This window comes from Marmota monax, unplaced genomic scaffold, assembly GCF_021218885.2.
Source record: "Marmota monax isolate L192 unplaced genomic scaffold, Marmota_monax_Labrador192_F-V1.1 WCK01_AAM20220418_F8-fsc00023, whole genome shotgun sequence".
NCBI lineage: Eukaryota > Metazoa > Chordata > Mammalia > Rodentia > Sciuridae > Marmota > Marmota monax.
Window position 1 is genome coordinate 2,619,902 of NW_026692907.1, and position 23,656 is coordinate 2,643,557.

General features: G+C 52.8%; 1 protein-coding gene across 3 annotated transcripts in view; it reads right to left on the reverse strand.

Moving 5' to 3' along the window:
* The window catches only part of Glis1 (GLIS family zinc finger 1), a 195,533-nt gene that overhangs the window by 158,173 nt on the left and 13,704 nt on the right, over positions 1-23,656 (reverse strand). Inside the window, exon 1 of one of the 3 annotated variants that reach the window (XM_046451138.2) lies at positions 3,092-3,624. The exons of the other annotated variants lie outside the window; for them this stretch is intronic. The gene's annotated coding sequence lies outside the window, so the exon portion shown is untranslated. Of the gene's footprint in view, positions 1-3,091; positions 3,625-23,656 lie in introns of those variants that run through there. 3 annotated transcript variants of the gene reach the window in all.

Genomic DNA, 23,656 nt, shown 5'->3' on the forward strand with positions numbered 1-23,656 from the left:
TCGAGCACGCAGCGCCTGTGGACACCCAGACGTTGGGGCTGGCGTCTGCCAGCCACTTGGGATGGTTTTTGGCCGCCGGTGGAGCCAGAGGCCAGAACAACTAAGTCTGGTCTGGCGTGTTCCCCCAGCCACCCCCCACCCCACCCGGGTCCCACAGCACCCCAGCCAGAGCCACCCCCAAGCCAGCCTCTCACCCCCACCCACAGATCTAAATTTCCATTCCCTCAGCAACATGAGCTCAGTGGGGAGGAAGGCCATCTGATTACTGCAGTCCTGGCCACGGGGTCGCCAAGAGCATGGGTGCCATAAAGCAGACAGGAGGAGAAGGGCGCATCCCTCTGGGCAGCTTCCTGAACCTCAGTTTCCTCACCTGGAAAACACACCTGTGTCTGTTGCCTTACCCAACTCTCCGGGCGGCTGTGCACAAAAAGCCACGTGGACGTGAAGACGCTTTGGGAAACAGAATATCTGACTCAAACTCTGAGGAGGCTCCTTACCAGGCAACCGAGCCAGCTTTACCTAAGCACCTGTCCCGGCCAGGCCAGGTGTGGGGCACCTGGATCTCACAAGGGAATAAACATGACCAGGCCCCCACGAGCTACTGCCGGGGGGGAAACAGAAAAATAGGCAATCGCCACATAGGTAGTCAGTGCTGTGTGCAGGGACGTTCCAGGGGCTGGGGACCCCAAGAAGGGGCTCTGACCTGCCTGGGGGTCAGGACAGGTCTTCTGGTGGCCTTGAAATGACCAACAAGAGTTAGCCAAAGGGAGCAGGTGAGGCAGAGAAGGGTGTGGATAAACACCAGAGACAGGACTGGTCAGTGTGGCTCAGGAGCTGGGCAGGCAGGGAGAGGCGACCAAAGCAAGGCACGCTACACTGCACATAGTAGGTGCTCAGCACTGAGACATTCCAAGTGAAGAACTCCACGCTCCCTCTTAGCAAAATGGCTGACCCTGGCCTGGACCCCCTTTGCCTTCTCTTCCCTGTGCGTTGGGGCCCCATGCTCCTGCTCCTGCCAGTCAGCTCAGGGGCACCACTGGCTTAATCATCTGGGCACCCGGTGGGACGAGCCCCTTAGCTAAACTAAGGGGACACTGGTAAGGCAACAGCAGGACCTAGGAAGAAAGTCCAGGCCAGGCAGACGCTACAGGGACCCAGGCTCTGTCTCTTACAGGCTGTGTGATCTTTAGCAAGTCGTCCAAAGGCTCTGGCCCTGGACTTGAGAGTCATAGGACTTTTGTAGACAAGGTCACTCAGGGCCCAGCAGAGTCCTGAACCCACCACAGAGCCTTCAACAGCTAAATCCCCACCAGCACAGTAAGTTGAGGCTGTCTTGAAAATCCAGGCCACAGGGTCAGTAGTACTGATGGAGAAGAGCGGCCCCTGGCATGGCAGGGCGTGGGAGAAGGTTGACACTCTGAAGGAAGGCCACTCCCCCACTAAGGGGCCAGGATTCCTAGTAAGTGAGGGAAGGTGAGTCCATGAGTAGATCACAGCCACAGCAGGCCTGCACCTGCCTACAAGCCCTCTCTGTGTGGCGGACCCAGCCACTAGACAGGGCCAGGAGAGCCCTGGGACATCCAGCTCTGGGAGCTTCTGGCTCCCATCTGTAAAAGGGCGTGAGAGGCCTCCCAGGCTATGGAGAAGTCCAGGGACAGGATACGTGAAAAACAAACCGTTAGTGAAGAGTGAAGGCGCAGGACACCAGAGAGAAGGAGGTCAAGGATAGCCACCACAGGTTGGGCACCAGAAGGTGGCCAGCCAGCGACTACAACAGTGACCAATACGGCTTCCTCCACTCAGAATGCCACCTGGGCACCCCCCAAAGCATGCCTAGCCCAACACCCTGGGCAGGGTGAGATACCACCGTGGTCACTCTACAATGTGGCCTTTACTGGCCCTTCTTCTTCATCTGTCCAGTGGGGAGCTTCCTGGAGGCATGTGTATGTAGTGAAGGCCCAGTCCAGCAGGGGCATCAGACTGGCCAGCACCTTGTCTCTCACTGTGAGGCCTGGGTCCCTGTCACGGAGACAGAATGGGTGGGGCTGGCCCTCAGAGCAGGGTTCTGATATGAGCTTGTAACTGAGAACAGAAACAAAGGCCTAGAGAAGTGGCTTTTATTGAGCACCTACTGAATACCAGAGTATTCAGCTTACACACAGTCTAATTTAGCCATAGCCATAGTAACTGTTCCTAGAAAAGAACACTCTTCAACTATAAGGCAGATTTAGCAATGCGGCCAGTTCACTCAGGGCAGGATAGGGGCTGCCTAATCGGGGGCCTTTCCTGGGACCAGTGGGAGCAGGACTCACAGTCAGGAGGCTGCACACCAAGCACAGATGCCTGAAATGCAAGAATTCCTGGGGCCTCCGATCCCAGCAGTAAGCCCTGGTTTACAAGGTGGGACAATTCTGAGGGCTTTCCGCCCTCAGGAGCTGGCAAGCTCCGAGCGGCTATTGCTGTGCTCGGCACCGGCTGGAGTTTAATAAAACTAAAAGCAGCTAATGGTTAACAATCAAAAATAATATTTTTCCTTCAAGCAATTAAATTGTAATATAGAGCTCACTAATTCCTTCCTGTTCTTTCCCTTGGGATCTCAGATCAAGCACCAGGAGAAATAAATTATGCATCTCTCTTCCCCACTTGAAACCCAAGTTCTAAAGAATCCACGGGAGAAATATTGCCTCCTGCATTGCGGCAGAAGCCTCTGAGGATTTTTACCATGGCTTCACGTAACAAGTCACCTTTCTGCAAACGCAGGCCCTGTTACACACCCCCATTTCGAGACTGATAAATTCACTTCTCGCTCTTTCTCCAAAGAACTGGTGTGTGAATACTGATCTTACCAAAGCAGTCTCTCTGCGTGGCCCCAGGTCTGCAGGGAAATGAGTAAAACTTCCCCACCCCCCACCCCCACCTGGCTGGCACTCAGGGTCTCCAGCCTTATCCCTCTCTCTCCTCCGTGCGCTCCCAGGCCACCAGGCAGCACTCCACTGTCCCTAGCATGCATGTGAGCCTCCCACCTCTGCCTTGGCCTATGCTGGTCATACCACCTGGCGTTCCCTTCCCACTGACACCAAGCCCCACCTACCCTCATGAATCCTTGCCCCTCTTCGGGAACTGGAACTTCTGCAGCACTCCTTAAAGACTTCCCCCTTTGGCCTTGAGAGACAAGAGTCTCCAGGCAGCCACAAAAGATCAGGAACAGAGCACCCTGGACGTGGTTGCCCAGCCCCATCTCTGCTCTGGACACCCCCTCCCCTCACCTAGCACAGCGTCCAGAGTTCTACAGGAGGTGTGTCCGTACTCCTGGGTGAGTTAATAAGTGAATCAGTGACCACCGAGTCATGCTTCTCTCAAGCCAGGGAAGGTGATGGGGAAGAGGCAGGACATGGACCTTTGGACATTACCCAGGTAGTGGGGAGGACAGGCACATGGCATAAACCCCAACAATGGCGTAATGATGCGCTCTCTAAGCAAAGCACAAGAAAGACAGCGATGCCAGGCTGAGCAGGTCACCCGGCCCAGTCTCCCGCAGGGGCGTCCCTGCCTGCCGGGCACAGCTGGGAGTCCCTAGCTGGGCAGTGGAGGCTCTTCACAAGCCTCTCCCACATTCTCCAGTTTCACCTCCCACTCCAGTGGCCTTGCACACACAGGTGCCCCCCCACCTGCCGGAGGCCCCTCAACCCCACCGCCTAACCCCACCCTCCTCTATGGGGCTGCTGCCCATTCCCGAGCCTCCAGCCCAGGCTGTGGGCATTCCTGGGAAGGGGCTGGATCAGATCTACCCCCAGCAAGGGCGTGGCCCCACTCAGGGCTCCGAAGTGTCCATGGAGCTGCACTAAACAGCAGCGCAGAAGAGAAGCGGCTTTGCTGGCAGGAGCTGCCGCCTCCACGCTTCTTGGCGGCCCGGCTGAGGTGCATTTTCCACTCACTCAGTGCCAGACATGGCTCTAGACACGGTCGCATATACCACTTCACTCCAACCTAACAACAAGGACATCGCCTACGATGCTGAGGACTTCACCACACCCCTTGGTAGAATCAAGGGACCCCTGGGGAGGGGCAGGCCAAACTGCTTAGGTCCTTCTACATCCGTTCTGTGACGTCTGTCCTCCTCTGCCCCAGAGAAGCCTTCTGTGCCGCCCAGGCCAGCATTCCGAGGACTCCCTGCCACACCTACCCCTTCGCCCCAGACCAGACAGCAAACAAACAGGACACCAGGAGACAGCCAACCAGAAAACCCCGTGAGCCCTCCCGGGACACGCCCTCCCCTCGCTGGAGGCTTGCTTGCGGGATGTCTGAGCCAGGACGACCTCAGCCCGAGGCTCTGAAGGCAAACACACGGCAAGGATCCCCAGAACGCGCTCCAGAGGATGACGCAGCAGGAGTTCCAGGCGGGGATTTTCCATCCGGAAGACTTCCGGATCCCTAATGTCAGGGGGCAGGAGCAGGAGCCACGGAGGCTCTGTGCCCGGTCCTCCCTCTCCCCAAAGGGCAGCTTTGGCTGCAGCCTGTAAAGTCTGTCTATAACCCTAGGTTCTCTGGGGCGAGGCTGGCCGCCACCCCCAGCCACAGGTGATGAGCAGCTGGCAGGCGGTGCCCTACTCCTTCCTAGCACACAGCACCGCTCCTGGGCACTGCCCACTGCCCGGCTCAGACAGACAACGTGGGTAAGCTCAGGGACCCTGCCCTTGGGGTCAGGCCGGGACCTCTGTCCAGCCACGCTGCCCAGCACAAGGAGATACAGATGCTGCTGAAACAGTCACTTCTGCTTCTTCCACGGGGAGGGCATTCCAGAGGAGGGGGCTTCCAACCTGCTGCCCCGCTGGAGCTGCTAGCCACTCACCCAACACCCCTTTTTGCCAAGCCTCCCAGTTTCCATCCCGTAAAAACCCAACCCCCTCCACAGACACGCCACTGCGCAGTTTACGAGCCCCTCGACCTAGATTATCTCATCTGGCCCCGGCCACAGCCCTGCGTGGGCAGCACCTCAACCCCGTTTTCCAAAAGAGGAAATGGGCTCAGAGAGTGAATGACTCACCCAAGGTCCTGCTGCCGGTCACTACACCACAGATGGAGCCACCTGCTCATCACAGGTGTGCCCTCCTCATGCCAAGCACGCTGCTGCGTGTGCCCTCTCCTGAGCTCTATGGTAGGCCAGACTGTGGCCACAGACCGGGGAGGGGTGGCCTGAAGACATTGTTTTCTCACGGTTCTGGCAGCTGAGAACTCTACAATGTCAGCACATGGTTTTCTGGTGGCGGTCCTTTCCTGGTGTGTAGAAGGCCACCTTCTTGCTGTGAACTCACATGGTGGGGAGAGGGAAGGTAAGCTCTCTGGTGCCTCTTCCTACAAAGGCACTAATGCCATTGTGGGGGCCCAACCCTCATGACCTCATCTACACCTATATACTGCCCGAAGGCCCCATCTCCAAATGCCACCATATTGGGGGTTAGAGCTTCAGCTGGGAGAGGGACACAATTCAGTCTGTAGCCTGCCTATGTCAGGCCACATCTACTAAAGGAAGACACTGACGCACAGAGAAGTTCAGTGATTGGCGAAAGATCCCTCAGCCAGAAGGAAGAAAATGCAATTCAAATCCAGGCCTCTGGGACACAAAGTTGGGACTCTGAGTTGGGCTGCCTCTATCAGGGAAGGGCAGAGCTCAGAGACGTGCTCAGCCAGACCTCAGCCCCACTACTGTCCCACAGTACCCCTAAACATTCCAGAACACTGCAGAGCACAAGGCACTCAGCCTGAGAGCCCCCTGCCCCACAAAGCCCTCAGATGTTCTAAGTCCTGATTCTCCCGAGCCTGCCCGGCTCCCCTCATGGGGGTCCCAGCCACAGGGTCTACCCCCTCGTTCCATCCATTTTCAGAAAGGAAAACTCCATGCTTCCTCCTGAGATAGCGCCTGGGAAGTGCTCACTTCTTGGCCCACCCAGGCTGTCAAGAAGGGGCAGGATGCAGAGCAGCAGAGAAGGGCTTGGCCCACACCTCGTGTTGCCTGGAGCAGAGTGAAGAGCGAGGCCCAAAGGGGTGGAGGGGACTGATCAGACCGGAGAGGGGCTTGCTTTTCTTTATCTGAAATGTAATTCACATAGCACAAGCTATTTGAAGTGTACTATTTAGTGGTTTTATATACTCACCGAGTAGTACACCCATCACCATCATCTAATTCTAGAACATTCTCACCTTGCAAAAGAGCCACACAACATAAGCAGTCTCCACACCTATATCCCCTCCTCCCAACCCCTGGCAATCACTTATCCACTGCCCTTGTCTATAATTAGCCTCTTCAGGACATTTCCTACAAATGGAACCATACGCTAGGTGACGGTTGGCTCCTGGCTTCCTTCACCAAGCACACCGCTTTCAAAGTGCATTCATCTTATGGTATGTATCAGGCTCTGTTCTTCTCATGGCTGAATGATATTCCATGGTGTGGACATATCAGACATTATTTATCCACCCATCAGCTGATAGACATTTCGGATGGTTTCCATTTCTGGCTGTGGTGAACAATGCTGCTACTGACACTGTGAACAGTTCTATTCCATTCTCTTGGGGATGAACCTAGGAGTAGAGCTGCTGGGTCCAACATTCAACCTTCTGAGAACCTGCACTATTTTACAGTCTCTAGCAGTGACCAAAGAGTCCAGCTTGTGTGTGTCCTCCCTCACGCTCGTCGCTGTCTTGTTGGCTATAAATAACCACTTGGATGGGAAATGGTTTCCCCCGTAGGATTGGTGGGATTTGAGACAGTCATCTCTCCCCTCAAGGAGAAGCTTTGGGATTCAGAAACTCCCAGAGTCTGTTGTGCATCGGCTCCCTCCTGTCTGACACCCTTCTCTCCTGTCTTGCTCACTGAGAGCACTTGTGAATCTGCCCTGTTATTGTCTCCATTTTACAGGTGCAGCTATTAAGGCAAAGGAAGAAGTGACTGCTCAAACCCGTGGGAGCAGAATCAGGGTTCAACCTCAAGCTAGAGTCTGGCTCCAGATCCCTGGCTCTTCACGCCAAGACCTTGTGCTTCCTGAGGCAAAAAAGACATGGCTAGGAAGACACTGTGGGTTTGAAAATCACAGAATGGCTCCTACTAACTGTCACCGTCATTAGAGAGCCCAGCTTCCTCCACAGTCAGCCCAGCCCCAGCCTGGATGCCAGGCACACAGTCGGCATTTAATAAGTACTTAAGGAAGACATGCAGGCTTCCCATGTTCCTGTCTCCTGCATTTGCCCAAGTGAGTGACTTCTACATGCTTCTACATAAGCCAAGGACAAGGTAGGGGGCAAAAAGCTGCTGGCTGGGGTAGGAATCGGGGGACCAAGGGCTACCCCTGAGCTACCTTGCCATAAGCCAGAGCTTTCTTCACCCCATCCTGGCCCAGGCACAGGACACCCCTGCAGAGAAGCCCACAGAGCAAGGCATGAGGTGAGGGGGCTACTCTCCAGGCCTGCTGCTCTTTGGCACTGTGCCCTGAGAGTCAACCAGCCCAATTAATGAGGAACAACTGTGCCAGCGAAGACCATCCACCTTGGGGTCCCAGCCACTGAAGACTCCAGCTACATCCTCTGAGTAACCATAAAAGTCCAAGCAGAGAGCCAGCCCTCCACAGTCAGCTAATGCCCGCCCACAGGCCTTGGGATCCCGTCCTGAGATGCCACAAGAGTAAGTGGCACCGGAGGTCACTGCAGTTTTTCCCTTTGGCAGGGCAGAGGCGGGGCAGAGGGTGCTCTTGCTGTTCAACAGACCTTCTCTGGTTTCAAATTTGTCCAGACCCAGACTCCAACTCAGGACCTCTCCAGCATGGGTCAGTGACTTTACCTCTTTGAACCTCTGCCACGTTCGATGTAAAAAGTTAACATCCCTTCCTACAGGGTCCCCGTGGGTGCTGCCATGTACTGCCTATGTGACCTGTGGTCCACACTGTCCGAGCACTCTCCACGTCCTAGCCACTCAATCTCCTCTTCCACCTTTGAAGCAAGGACAATCATATGCCCATTTTACAGATTTGATGGATGCAGAAGCTGAGAGGTATAAAGGGTGATCTGTGCCCAGCGCCTGGAACAGCCCTGGCATGAGAGCTACTGCAAAGCACAAGTCCTCCCTCTCGAGTTGACTGGGGCAAGGCTGAGACCCTGGGAGTAACAGACAGCTCTGTTCCGGAGAGTCCAAGAAGCAACTGGTCTCCACACAGCCCTGGACACAAACCTCCCAATCCAAGAAAACCAGAGCCCAGGGGAAGGTGCTCAGCATTCTGCCTGCCCAGTCTGGGACAGCTTTCCGGCCCCCGACGGTAAAGCAGGGTGGGCCCATCACTGCCTCTGTCCCTCCGTGGCCTCAAGACTCTGTGACCAGGGCCAGTGAGATGCAGGGCAGGACAGAGCACTCCTGATCCCTCCCCAACCCAAACCGCACACAGTTAAGCCTCTTAGATTTTCCGATTTTAATCAAGTCTCGCCCCGAGCAGCATTCTTCAATAAGGGGGGATTTGTTTAGCTTTTTCTGAGAATCAGCATTACCTACTAAAGAAACAAACCCTGCTCCCTCAGCGCGCCACTTGTGCGTTTAACGCGGTACATGGCCTTTAAAAATTCTTCTCTCCCTACGTGGAAGAACAGTTGACTCACTGAAGAACCCGGTGCTCCCCCAGGACCCTGCGCTCACAATGGCACCTTGTCGAATAGCACTTTTAACTGGTTCCTGCCTGCTCACCGTCAGCACTACTTTAAACCCCTCACAACAAATTGGTGGCGGGAAGAAAGCAGATTTTATGGATCCCCTCGTACAAATGGAGAAAGGAAGGAACAGAGAGGGAAAATAACTGGACCAAGGACACACAGAGTTATTCGCAGCAAGACCATTCACTCCCTCACTCCAAAATGAGCCAGTCCCCGTCCTGGCAGGGCTCCTGGTTCAGTGGACTTGCCATGGCACACCACAGAGCCACACCCCTGCAGCAATGGGCTGGGTGAAGAGGTGGGAGGGGAGCTCCTTTTAGGACCGAGGGAGACTGAGGACGCTCCTGCTTTCTAGGCCATTCCATGTGCAGGAGCCGGGGGTCTCTGCAGTGGTGCAGACCTCAGCTTATCACTGGCTCTGTGGGACCTGGCAGCTCTGTGGGACCTGGCAGCCCTGAACCTTGAGTAAGTCACCCCTGCTCTGAGAAAAACATCCACCATAGAGAAGTGCCCTGCTGTGGAGGAGGCCAGCAGGCTCCGGAACCTTCTGTGGGAAGCAAGATCACAGTCATGGTTGACTGCTACTTCCATGTCTGTCTTCCCCAGTGCTTTGGCACTCGCTGGCTCGTGGGAGGCAGAAAAGGGCTTCTCCTTCCCATTTTGCAGACAGGGAGGCCAGGGGAGGCCAGGGGAGTGGGAAGGACATGCTCCTAACCAGGCACGGGGCCCACGAGGGAGCTTTGACCTCACAGGGCTCTTCCTAGGCCTTGTGCTGCCTCCTGGGACATCTAGAAGGTTCTAACTCAGTGTTGGGCCCAGTCCAGAACCTTCATTTCTACGGCCGCCTCTGACCGCTATTTATCACACGAGGACACAAAGGCCCAGAGTGAGAGAGCCGCCTGCCCGAGGTACCCAGTTGGCAGTGGCAAAGCTGGAGGGTGAACCCAAGCGGACGGACTCCAAAGCCAGCTGCCCACCACCCCACGGCGTCCTCCCTGGCCCTGCATCTCGACAGAAATCAGATGTGCGATCTCCAGGGAAACGGCAGGTGACGACGGAGAAGAAGGCCCTTACACCAAGTGTCAATGTTTCCAAAAGCAAACTTTTCCACTGGGAGGGGAGTGGGGAGAACTCGCAGCCTCTCTTCCCTGTCAGCCTCTGTCCCACAAAGCGGCTAATCGGCTAGCGCGACTCCTACAGAAAAACTTGAAATATGAGAAACATCTAATCCTGCTCTCATGGGTTGTCAGGTCACCTGCTGCCGGGGGTCCAGGAAGGGAAAACAAGGTGAGTCTCTAGGCTGTGCCGAGTCCCATGGGTCAGCGGCACCCCCGGACTCCTCCCAAGGCAACAGGAGGCAGAAGTAGGAAGGCAGGAGCAACCAGCTCGGGGGAGGGTGGGGCAGGAGACCTGCGTCCCAAGCTGTTTCTACTTTTTAGATTTACCCAAATCCTTTAATTGACTTCCATGGAGAGACTCCCGATTAGGCTAATCCTGCCTACCGAGCTCCCCATCGCTGCTCTCGGGAGTCCGAGGCAGGCCAAGGGAATGCCCCGTGTCCTGGTGCGCCCAGCCAGGCCATCTCCCTGGCCATAGGCTGTCCCTGCACCACCCCACTGGAGCAGCCTGGGCAGCACCAGGAAAGGCCCTGGGACTACAAGACCTGGATTCTGGCTTCAGCTGCCTCCTGGCAATGACCTTGGAAAGTGCTTCCGTGATTGCCACATTGGCTAATGTACGGTGGAGCACACCTAAGAGACAGATGGTATTGTTGTCCCCATCTTATAGGTGAAGAAACCAAGGCTCTGAAGGTAAAATAATTTGTCCAGAGTCACAGACAATGTAAGGCAGGGCAGCCTGTGACTACTGGCACATTCTTAACCCCTGCCACTCCGACTCCCCTCCAGGCTACTAATGGACTCAGAGATGCTGGGCCATCCAGCTGGACTCTGTGGGAAAGCACTTTGGTGCCAGAACCGGGCACATAGTAGGTGTTCAAGAAAGAGTGTCCTTTCCCCTCCCTCTTCTCTAGATGGTAAAAGTAAGAGGGGTTCTTCAGGTCCGTTTTCACAGACCCCTCTGCAGCCCATGTCCCTGGCTGGGTAGTGACAAACAGTCACATCCAGGCAAAGGGACCTCCTGCCACCTTCAGCACTTTCTGCTGCCGGCTGAGAGGAGACTGCATCTTCAAGGACCCGCCAGGGGCTGCCTCCTTCTCTGAACTTGGCCTTTCAAAGGGGCTTTCATTTATCGGGCTTTAATGTCTCACATGATTTAATCGGAAACACGTGCCTTGTAAATATCGTCTGTCATGTTCCATCAGGTTCACAGGGAAAAGTACAAGTCAATAAACAAAGGTTGTAGCATAAATCTACCTTGAACACATAAGACCTCAAGCAAGAAAATCAAAACACGTGTGGCCTCTGACCTGCGGAGTTTCACGAGCGGGAACTCAGGGTATAGTAGGGAACATTTCTAAATGTACATAATTAATAGGGAGGCTGGGACTCGTCTGTTTGCCTAGTCCAAGTGCACACAGAACCCCGCAACAAAGACTCACCCGGCAGCACCTGTTAAATCACAAAGTGCTCCTGGATGGACCACAACCTGGCTATTGCCACTGTGAAAAGATGAGAGCCCTCCAGAAGCCCCAGAAAAAGGGACATTTCTCCCACTTTTCTCAAATAGAGGGGCGGGTGAAGGAAAGAATGGTATGATAAAGACCTTCCTGCTTCCCTTCCAATTCCCTTCTCCCTGGCACCCTCCCAGGCTGCTGTGAGAGTCCTGAATCAAATACAGATGCGGACGAGGTCTGAGGAGTCAGAGCCTAGGATTCGAGTACCAGCTCTGCCACTTAGGGGCATGCAGCTGTGTGAGCGTCCTGGCTGATCCTTGTCTCCTAGGAAGCCATTAGTAACAACTTCCTGTTGCAATGTTGTTGCTATTAAAGACACTGGAACCATTTACTCCCCAAACAGAAATGAAAGGTAGGTACTGGACCAAGTACTTCATCTAGGTACAGGATCCACATACTCCAGCATGTGCCCCACTCCAGTTTGGTGCTTTTAGACATTCAAATCCATCCACCAGTGGAGCTCTGCCCCGAACTTTGAAGGAAAAGCAAAGGCCAGAGGCAACTTGACCGAGGAGACTTGACGGAGGTTTCCTCATCTGTTAAAAGTGGGTAGCACCCCCCACCCTTCAGGATTGTGTTACAAAGATCATTGCTTAAAATGGTGTATTCAAGAATGCCACCATGAAATAGCATATAAATATGTCTCCTCCTATCATTAAACTCATAGACCTCAGAGTCATGGTCCAGAAGATCTTACAACTCTTCTAATCCAGCTCCTTTGTTTTGTGGTTCTGGGACTGGGATTCTGAGTAGGAAAGGAACTGGTGTCACCCATCAAGTTGACAGCAAGGCCAACACCCAATGTCCAGGCACTGGAATGCTGCTAAGGGACAGAGGCACTTTGCATGTTTCAGCAGGTCCCCCAATACTATAGTCCAACTTTCTTCCTGGCCCATCCCTCCTAAGTGAACTCTGGCTGCCCTTCCCCAGGAAGTCCTCCCTGGCTGTCCTTCTGACCACCTGTAGTCCCTGCTGTTAAAGTGCACTCCAGTTTGGATGCAGCATACCCACTGAGCCTGGGAGTGTTGCCTTTGCACATACCTGACTCACCCCCAAGTGGACTGGAAGCTTCCTGGGGGAGCCTGGCCCATACCAGTGCACAGACACTCCCCCACGTCATTGTCCACTTGTGCACCGTGTCTCCCCACTAGAAGGTCAACTCCATGAGATTGAGGGCTATCTCTCTTGCTCACCATCATATCCCTTATCTAGAAAAGTGTCAGGTACGTAGTAGGCACTTAGTAACTGCTGAGTAGATGAATTCACTGAGTAAATGAGAGCAGGAGCCCCACCCTGTGCTTGTATATTGTCAGAGCAGGAAGGAACTTTAAAAATCAAGTCCAAGTAATAGCTGGCCCAAGTGGTCCACAGGTGAATATTCTAGAACCCAACACCTTGCCACAAACATAAGGTAAAGGTGAATGAGCTGGGGGGGATCTGGGTGGCTGGTGGCTAGATGGGGAGCAGGTACGTGGGTGGCTCCTGGCAGGTAGATGGCATCAGGGCTGGTGACACAGATGACAGGGTGGGTTGGACAGCTGGGCGCCTCAGTGGACGGGTGAATGGGTAAATGAACAAATGCATGGATAGATGGGAAGACTCTTAGATGTAGTCTACGATCTGATTCATCCTGAAAGGCAGGTCAAGGTGCTGATAATTCTCCAAGACAGAAAGCCTCACTACCTCCATGAAACCCCCAAGAGGAGCTTGGGGTTCATCTCTGTGGACCCTAGGCCTAGGGCAGAGCAAGAACAACATATTCAATGGGACTTACAAATGTGTGCTGATGAGTGACTGGGAGAGTGGGTGAAAATACGGGTGGGTGTCGACACAAATGGGGGTGAAGATGGGAGTAGGGCTCGACGAGTGGAAAGGCAATGGACGGTTGGATGAGTGGCAGCCTCGCTGCTGGGGGGGCTGGTGAATTGGGCAGACACAGGGGAATATGGGAGGAGCCACAGATGTCCTGTCCCTGGGCAGAATGGGTGGGGGAGGGGAGCACAAGAGACCTACAGCATGGCTCCCAGGGGGATGGCCTGCCACCCACACACTGCAAGCCCTGCTGGGATGCCCCACTCAGCTCCAAGGAGGGGCTCCCTCTTCCTGAACCTCCAAAGAGTCCTGGGTGCTGGCCTGTGTCCCCCGGGACCCCTCTGAGCCAGCCCCTCCATCTCCAGGTGAGAAAGGGTCTCCCCCACTGGCTATAAATGAAGTAGCCCCACAGCCATTTATTTATATTCAGGAGAGGCTGCAGCACCAGAAACCGTGAGTGGGCCACCACAGCTCTGGGCAGATGTCTCTCGTCCCTGAAGTGCTTCATCTCGTTTTGCCTTCACAGCCTGCAAGGCAGGTGGTCTTAGGCACAAGAAGAACCAGGTACAAGGGAGTGAAGGGACTTACCCACAGGCACACAGTGAAGGCAAATAATGCCCTGTGTCATAAATTCCTCAAGGCTCGCTCTCTCCCTGCGGGAACAAGAGCACCCATGCACAGGAACGATGACAGCTTCCAAAGTGCTCTTCCCTATAAGCAAGTACCAGGAACAGTGCATCTGCCCGAGGCCTGCCCAGGCTCCAGAGCCCCCGAGAGCTCCCTGACCCATGCTGCAGGCTCCCCCAAGCTCCGACACAGTGCCTGTCACGCTCGTGCAAACATGGTGCCTCCCACAGACCCCCGGCACATGTGGGGAGCCAGTGCCAGGCACCCTCCCACGCATGCGAATGTTCCTAAACAGAGTAATTAGAGTGGTGTTTAGGTAACTTTTACACAGGCCTCCAAATCAGAATCACATGTGGGGTGGAGCCTGCCAGGGTGGCCACGCTGGAGGGGCTGGTCAGTCCCCTCCCCAACACAACTGCCACCCCTCTGCATCCCTTACGCTAAGTTTCTCTGAGCACACCCACCCCCGCCCCCACCCTAGGGCTCAAACTACCCACCCAAGCCAAAAGGAAAACCCTTGTGGTTCCAGGGCCGAGACACCCGCTAGATGACACACACCAAGTCAGACTTGGAGGGGACCCTGTGCTGAGCTGCTGTGCAAACCCAACAGGTGAGGAAGGAGCAGGAAAGAACTCGTCATCCAAGTCCACACAGAGAGCTTAGCAGTCCCTGATCCTCCCAGGCCTGGCCTGGCCATGTCCTTGCCTGCTTACAAACCTCTGGAGGTGTCTGCCGCCTCCAGGTGAGAGCTCCCTAGGCCACCGCTCCTCCAGGTGGGTAGAGCACAGCAGGAAAGTCAGTCTCTGGAGTGGGCAAGACGAAGTTCAGGGCCACCTCTGGCTCTCCCTAGTCCTTAGATGAATGCCTTTGCCTCTCGGGGATTCAGTTTTCTGCCTATTACACGGAGGTCACCAGTGGGGAATGAGCCACTTCATTAGTCCCAGGGGATCATTTGGTTTGGTGTCTGGTTTGGTTTATGCAGTATGGTTTGGTGTTCGCTGCTGTTTCTGCTGTAGGGTGCTGCAACGGAACCCAGGGCCTGGCACATGCTAGGTAAGCTGCTCTACCACTGAGCTATATCCCACCCCTCATGTGGTTTTCTTTCAGTCCAGTCTCTTCTCTGATTTGCTGTGTGGCCCTAAGCAAATCACCTGGGGTCTCTGGACTTCTGTTCATCTAATGGACAGGCAGGACCTAGTGATCACTAAAAGCCTTCAATGAGGGTCTAAGTCCAGAAGTAGCTCCGTTTCCGTCCTCGAAGGTCATTCAAGACCCATTACAGTGTGAGTCCAATCTTCCTTTGCAGCCTGACTCCGGCCACCTTCTGGCCATCTCTGCTCCGACAACACCAAATCCCACCCCACTGACCAGCACAGCAGCTCACAGTCCCCAACAGGCCTTTGCACAGGCTTTGCCTACAGCAGGGTCCTCAGGCTCCGCTGGGCACATCAGTCAGCCAGGACCTGTTCACAGGCAGATCCTCAGGGTCTGGGTGCAGCTGCGACTCTGCGTTCCCAACAAGCTCCAGACAATGCTGATGCCGCTGCTCCGAACAGCACTTTGGGTCCTGGGGCCCTAGATGCCTTTCCTCATCCCTCTTCACCATCCAGTCAAGGCCTCTCGTCCTTCCAAGCCTGGCTCAAGCCACGCCACAGGGAGGGTCCTACAGCCACAGCAGGTTTCAAAAAGGCCCCGCAGCTCCCCGGTGCATATCTGGTGATCACCTGCCACACTGTGGTCACAATGAGCAGCTTCCAAGTCCACATCCCTAACAAGAGCCCCTGGAAGGCAGGGAGGGCCCAACACAGGACTCAGCACACAGATAGGGTCAGTGAGTGTGCCCTACCTGAGTGAGGTCACGGGTGGCGGGGTCAATCCCAGACTTGCTCAGAAGGCCTGGCAGCCAGAAAGTCCTGCACAGCCTGCCCTCCTGCCCTCTGCCCAGCCCTGGACCATGGGAGGCCCTGACCCGGCCTGCCAGGACTCTAATTCAGGCAGGTCAGGTATAGAGAAGAGCCACCAGGGGCCCCAGGCTATGATATGGGTTACAAAGGTGGCACTTGCCAGAAATGGCAGATGGCAGGAGCCCAAATGTGGATATGGATCCAGGAAGGCAGAAACAGAGAGAAGGTAAAGAATAAAAATTAAATAAAAATTTATAAAACAGAAGCAGAAACCAGGTACAATGATGCATGCCTGCAATCCCAGTAGCTCTGGAGGCTAGGGCAGGAGGATCACAAGTTCAAAGCCAGCTTCTTAGTGAGGCCAGCAACTTAGTGAGGCCCTAAGCAACATAGTGAGACCCTGTCTCAAAATAAATAATAATAATAATAGGCTGGGGATGTGGCTCAGCAGTTAAGCACCCTGGTTCACATCCCCCCCCCCATAAAAAAGAGGCCAAGAGAAGCCAAGATGGAAAGGTATAGAAAGATGCAGGAGGGAAAAACAAGAGTCAGGAACAGAGACAGTAAAAAGGAAGACCCAAAAAGGAGCGAAACAAGGCAACAGAAAGAAGAGGTGACAGAGCCCAGCACCCAAGAGAGAAGGAAAGAAAAGAGACAGAAAAGACTTCCCAAAGAGCAGGCAGGGCAGGGCCAAAGCCTACAGTTAGCTGGTCCTGAAGTCGTTAGTTCACCCAGAGGGTACACCACGGCCTTCCCCAGGAGGACACGCTGGTCCTGCGGCCTCTTCCTGAGGTACCTGCCACCTGCCACCTGCACCCCAGGCTTGGGGCACATGGCTGGCCAGGGAATTCCTGAGGCCTTTTCCTCATTTCCTTCCACCCTCCCCAACCTCCCCTCCTTGCTGAAATGACTCAGCAAAGGAAGATAAACTAGAAACGGCAATTTTGTTTTTCGTCATTGTTGTTCTAAAAACAAACAAGGTCCAAGGCCTGTAGGAGACCCAGCTGGGCCTAAGAAAACAGGCAGCACAAGCTCCAGGAATTACCAGCAAGTCATTCACCTCCTCCAAGCCCCAGCTTCGTCAGGCACCTGGAAATGCTGAGATTAACCCAGCTCTGAACGGGTGATGGGTGGCCCCGGAGGGCAGCACACAGGTGCAGCACAATGGCCACTGCACCTGAAGTGCAGGTGGGTTACACCTTTAAAAAAAAAAAATGAGGGATATTTTTTAAGTCCTTCCCTTCCCAGGGTCCCACCTGAGCTTCACAGGAGCCCAGACATGGATTATCATCTCCATTTTACAGAAGAGAAGACTGAGAGCTCTGACACAGCACCCCAGTCCTCAAGACTGTAAATGGCCCTGCTGCCAGCCCCCTATCTTCTCTACTGTCCCAGCTGCATGCAGCGTCAAAACCAAGGCTCTCACAAGATTCACAAGAAATGTATTTCTCCCCACAGTGCCAGGCCCGAACCTCAGATGGGTACAGAGATGAGTGAAGCGTGGCACTGCTCCCAGGAGATGGGCACCCGAGGTGACTGTTCCTGGGGTGCTAAGGAAGATGCCACCCACCTGCAGGTTAAGGTCAACTCTGCTGCAAACGTTGCCCTGGACGCCCCGGACCTGCGGCTCATGGAGCTCTCACTGTTGAGAGCAAAGATGACCCAGGACAGCAAATTATTGCATAAGGACAAGTGCTGAGGTAAAAATCCAGCAAAGTAATAATACAAAGGGACTGGGTGGAAAGGAAGGGCCCTGGAGGTGACACTTGAGCCCTGAGTGCACCATGGGAAGGGGAACTGGAAAAGCGCATCAGGCAGGGGACAGGCCTGCAGAGGCCCTCCTCAGGGACAAGCTTGCCAGGCTCACAGAACAGAAAGGCCAGCAAGGGAGGCAGAGAGTGACGCAGAACACAAAGATGAACGTCACGTCTGCTCCGTCGGCCAGGGCAGAGAGAGGCAGGTGGAGGGCATCAGAGCAGTACTATGATGGCATTCACATTTCAAGTCATAATTACACAAGGCTGCTGGGTACAGAAAGGAGGTCACAGACAAGGTTGGCAGCTGGGACACCATCAAAGAGAGTCCACAATGGCCAAGAGAGAGGAGCCCGGAGTGGCACAGGCCAGGTGGTGGTGGAGAGACCTAACCATGCCCAGGGTCCAGACTGGGCCCTGAGGCTGCTCAACACCAGCTGAGGCTGCTTGACACCAGGATGTCAAGCCACTAACAAAGGTCAGTAGGAGGGTGCAGCTGGTGCAGGTCAGCAGCCAGGGCGACCCAGGAGTGGTCACTATGGCCCCAAAGCCAAGTGAAATGAAGGGGGAGACAGTGGCCAGGTCTGGCCACATGGGGGCCACAGGGACCCTGACAAGCATGGTCTATGGACAGATGAGGGCACAGAAGGGCCGTGGGATGAGGCCCCGGTGTGGCCACTTACACTGGCAGCTTCTGGAGTTGGTGTACGTGCCCAGGGCAGAGCCAGCCGCAGCCGCCATCACTGCAGAAGCAAAGTCTCAGGGAAAGCAGGGGCAGCCGTGAAGACACCAGGACAGTCCGATCTTGGGTGAAGACGGCACAGCCAGCAAACAGGAGTCGGGAACCAGGCCTGGGAGCACCCCCAAGCTCTGAGCTCCCACATTTAGACTGTATCACTCCAGGGGCTGCGTGGTTCCCTGGCACCACAGAGCAGGAGCAAGCCATTCGGTTTTAACCAGGGTGGGCAAGGGCCCTGACTGAGAGAGTAAGAGGGAGAGGGCCCGCAATGACCAGCTCCAGGCTGCAACAGGGGAAGTGAGGACCCCAGGGCCATGGACAGTGGACAGTGTGCAGTCGGGAAAGCCAGTGTCTTCCTAAGGCCTGGCATCAGCATGCGAGGAAGCCCTCAACCTGGAAGAATGAGACTAGACAACCTGTTAACAAATGGAAAATACGAACACAGAGAATAGGGAAAGCACCATGTAATGTCCTAAAATAATCTCCTCCGAGAGGCACGATGAGATACTGCCTCCATAAGCAGAAAAGGAGCCGTCAGAGACCAAGACAGGGCTTTTGCAAACTCCCAATAACTAAAGTAGAAAATGAGACGAGAGATAAGTTCAAAGCAATTCTCAGAAAAGGGATTTTTTTTTTTAAAGAGAGAGGTATTGGGGGAAAAAAAATAAAATTAGAGGATTAAATCAGAAAGCCAGACATGCAACTAGTGGGATTTGCAGAAAAAGACAACAGAGAAACAGCATAGGAAAGAATTTCAAAGAACAAATGCAATAAATGTCTAGAAGTAAAGGTTATGAGCCTCCAGAAATAGCAAGCTCACCAAGCATCAGTCTGATTAATGGGGGGAAAGCCACATCAAGGCACATGAATGAAAATTTTCAGAGCAACAGAGATGAGCAGGACATCCTGAACCCTTCTAGAAAACAGGTGGGGTGGGGTGGGGGAGAGGGTGCAGCATCTACACAAAGTATCAAAATATCAGAAGTCAGCCCAGCTCTGGACTTCCCTACAGCAATGCAGGAAGCTGGCTGATTCTTAACAGGATCAGCTCTGAAGCTAGATGGTCTGAGTTCAAATCCCAGCCCTGCCACTTAACTAGACTGTGGCCAAGTTACTTCAGCTCAACAAGCCTCAGTTTTCTCATTTGTAAAAATGGGCATAATCACAGTCTGCTATATACTTCCAAGGGTTACGGTAAGGATGAACTATTTCGTGCAAAGCAGTCAGAACAGTTCCTGGCACTGTAATAGCAAACGTTTAGCGCTTAGCTCTGATTTAAATTAGAGGAGAGGAAAAACAGTATCAGGAGGAGACCCTTTGAGACACACCTCCCCGTTTACCTTTCGTAGGAAACCATTGGAAGATATGCCCTGGCAGGTTACGGGGCTAAAACAAAGAAAAAGAAAACCCCGCAAAAGATGTTCATTGGTGCTGAGCATCTGAACACTGTTTTTCTACTGGGAAAACAACTCATCGACTCATCGTAAAGGTAAAACTCCACCCACCCAAGTGAGAAGAAGCATGGGTGCGTGTGCGCGCATGCGCGCACACACACGTCCCCCCAAACACAGAGAAGCTGACAGGATCACATCCCTCAGATCCTTTGACTTGGCTCATGCATCACCCTGTCCTGATCACACCCCAGCTCCTCCCTGTCTTCACCCCACAGTATAAAACTTTATATTTAACTTATTTATTTGGTTACTGTGTCTTCCTCCTGTAGAATGTAGGCTTCACTGGCACAGACATTTTTGTCTGTTTGTTCTCCCTAAATATAGAAAAGTGCCTAGCTCACAGCAAGGTGTTCAATGAAAATTTGTCAAGTTAAAAAAAAAAAAAAAACCTGCTTTCCCAGGCTCCCTTGCAGCCACAGCATGAGAACACGATGCAGGCTTTGCCCATAGAGGACTGATTAGAAGAAGAACATGACCCCAGAGGGAAGGGCTCAAACCTGTCCTGGTACCGATCATGGCAGGGGCTTCAGCTACAGCCCAGTCCCAGCAGCACATGCTGTGCCCTGGGCTGGCGGAATCTCCATTAGAGGGCTCTGCAGTGGCTTTGGGGTAAGGTTCTTGTCCATGTCGTCTCCAAGCCCAGCACTCCAGCATTAACAGGAAATTCGGAGAACTGCAAACAGTCTCTCAATCTCTCTTCTCCTTCCATCAGCCAGGCTTTGTGACCATGGAGGGTGAACCAAGATCAGACGATCCTGCCCAGGACAGTCTCAAAGAACCGTCCCAGGAGGTCAGCTATGCAGACCGAACCAGTTTAGGACCTGGAACTAAGAAAGCCTGATGCCTCTGAACATTTAGGAAAGTATGACTGACAGGTACTTAACAGACCGATGCAATAATTAGAGGAACATGGTACTAGACCCATAAGTATATAGCAACGCAATAGGAGGTCAAATTTAACCTCAGGAAAACAAAAGATTGTGCCAGAAAGTAAAAGTCCCCAAGGCACGTGATTTGGCAGACACGCTCTCCCAAATGTACCCGCTACCTTGAGAAAGTGGACTCCAAAGGGTGCTAGAGAAACAATGTGTCATTACCCAGCAACCCTCCACCATGTCCCTCTCAAAACTCCGTCTACATACTTGTTCCCTGTCCCCACCCCTGTGGAGTCATTGGAAGTCTGGAGGTACCCTTCACTCTTTGGATCACCCTTAGGTCATAAAACATCTTTTAGTCCCAAGAACTTTGAGTCAAAGACAAACAGTCTCCATTTAGTAACTAGGATGTCCCATCCAGATTAATCATCCCAACTCCAAGCCTCATTCACTGGCGACCTCTTCCCCTCGCCTGGCCGGGGCTGCTAGGCTGTGGTGGCAGCAGAGTGGAGGTGAGGCCAGGCACTGTGGGGCACTCTGGGGCAGGCCAGCAGGCAGAACCCTCCCACCCCCACTGCGTCCCATGGGACCTCTGTAGTCTCTCACCTCTGCCTGGCAAGGCGCCCTCTTGGGCAGGGCTGGCTTGAGAATGACCACCAGGCAGGTCCTTGACACACCTCCCTGAGTGGCGGGTAGAGAAAGTGCGTGCCCCTTCACTCTGACACTAGGCGGGGCCTCCCGAGGCCTCATTACCTCCACATGCACTGCTCTCTGTGTGGTCCCCTTTGAGCCCAGGCTCATGAGCTATGTGAGGAAGAACAGCGCCCTCCTCACCATCTAGCACGGGGAGGTACATGTCACAGGGCCTCAACAACTCTCCAAAGAAACCCTCTCTCTGGGCTCTTCCACCTGCACTCTATCATCCTCTCAAAGCATGCAGGGCAGGGATCTCAAAACCAGAGTCTACCTTAGGCACCTGAGGTCCTGCCTCAGAACCAGCCAACACCTTGGTCACAACCACTAAAGAAATCAGTGTCAGCCAGAACCCAGAAAGCACGGGTCCCCCGCAGCTGCCCTCGCATCACGCAGGTCCCAGCTGGGCGCTGGTTTGACCACAGAACTGTGATGCACCAAGGTGGGTGTACAGGTGGGAGACTGGGCAGGAGGGGTCACTGAAGAGAACAAAATCCTCACCTATCACAATAGGAAGCCACCAGACAATAGGGACAGTTCACCTGACACAGCGGCAGTAACCTTTACAGAGGCATCCTCCCTACTCACCAGCTGTGTAGCCTTGGACAAGCTACTTTCCCACTCTGGTCTGGTTTTTTGTTTTTGTTTTTTATTTTTATTTATTTACTTATTTAGGTACTGGGGATTGAACCCAGGGGTGCTTAACCACTAAACCACATCCCCAGCAATTTTTATTTTTATTTTTTTTATTTTGAGACACACTAAGTTGCTTAAGGCCTCGCTACTGGTCTCGAACTTGTGATCCTCCTGCCTCAGCCTCCCGAGTCACTGGGATTACAGGTGTGTGCCACTGCGCCAGGCAGATCTGTTTCTTCATCTACAAATCAGAGAATAGAACAGCAGCTCCTGCACGAGGCTGCTGGGAGAACAAAAGGGATTGTGTGTGTGGTGCACTGGGAGCGCCGACTGTGCCAGCAGAGGCACCACGAGAGGGTTCTCTATGACTGGTTTTATTTTTGTAACTGAGATGTGTGGAAGAAAATGCTACAAAACAACAACTTCACGAGCCCCAGACAGGCCGCCATGTTACAGAAGTGCGCACAGTGGGGCGCTGCCTGGAGGTGGGCAGCTCCACAGGTGCTGAGGGTGGGGGCCCTGGGGGGTCACAGCGTTAGCACAGAGACCTCTTGAAGGCCCTACTGCATCAGGCTATTTAAAAAGCCAAGTTTGGCATTATTTTGCCAAAAATAAACATTTATTTTTAGAACGTTAATAAAATAAGTTAGCGCAAATAGTAATAACAATAAACAATGGGGCTTAGTGAGAGGCAGAAAGAAAGCAATGAAGTAAATGACAAAGGAAAATCTTGGCAAAGCTGGCTACATGAAAAATTTTAAGTTTTTGTTTCAAAATCATCATAAAAACTTGTTTAAGCAGCAGACTCATAAAAATATGAGCAACGAATACGACGAACAAAGCATTAACGTTCTTAATGAGGACACTTCAAAGGATGTCGGTTTTTAAATCTTATCAGTAAAATAGTCAGACCTCAATTATGAGCACCAATTTGCAGACAAGGAGCTAGAACTGTCCATCAACACACCATATAGGTTCCACCACACTAATAATCCTATGAATGCAAAATGAAATGATGACCAGATGTCACTGCTACCTTCAAATCGGGACAGGAATTTTGAAACAGTGGTGAAGACACAGATTAGTACATTCTCTGAGAAGACCCTGCCTGTGTGTAGTTGGGCAAAGGAGAACAACTTTCTAAAGGGTTACAGATGAGATGTGTTAATCGTTCCTACTCCTTAGCCTGGGAACTTTCACCTTGGGAAATAATCAGAGATGCAAATGAAGTTTGCTGTAGGAAGATATTCACTGCAGCATGAGAAAGGCTGAAAAACTCATATATTCAAAAATTCACATATATGCACATAAACTATTTTTGAGAGGCCAGATGAAACCTCAGGCATCACTAGTTTGGGGGGTGGGAAGAGAAGAGGTTGCTGTTCTCTAAGTACTCTTTTTGGAGCTTCCAAATTTGGAACCGTTTTAATGTATCACCGACTCAAAATAATTTAACAAATTCAACAAAATCGCATCTATTTTTGGATGTTTATGAAGAATTTTAATAACATGGGAAAGTTTCATTAAATTAGAATGTTAAACATAAAAATAAATACATGACTACACTCAGAATGATCTCAATGATATAAAAATATATTAATATACACCTAAACAATAGGAAAAAACTAAAAAGAAATGTACCAAACTGTAAATAATAGTTGCTAGGAGTGAGATTATAAGAAAGTATTATTTCCATCTTTCTATGTTTCTATAGTTTGCAGATTTCCTACAATAAGTATGTAGTATTTACATAAGCGGAAAAAATAAGGATTAATAAATGAAAGTATGTTCAAAGAGTCAGCCACCTCCCAAAGAAGGATGAGGAGAAAGACTAATTGG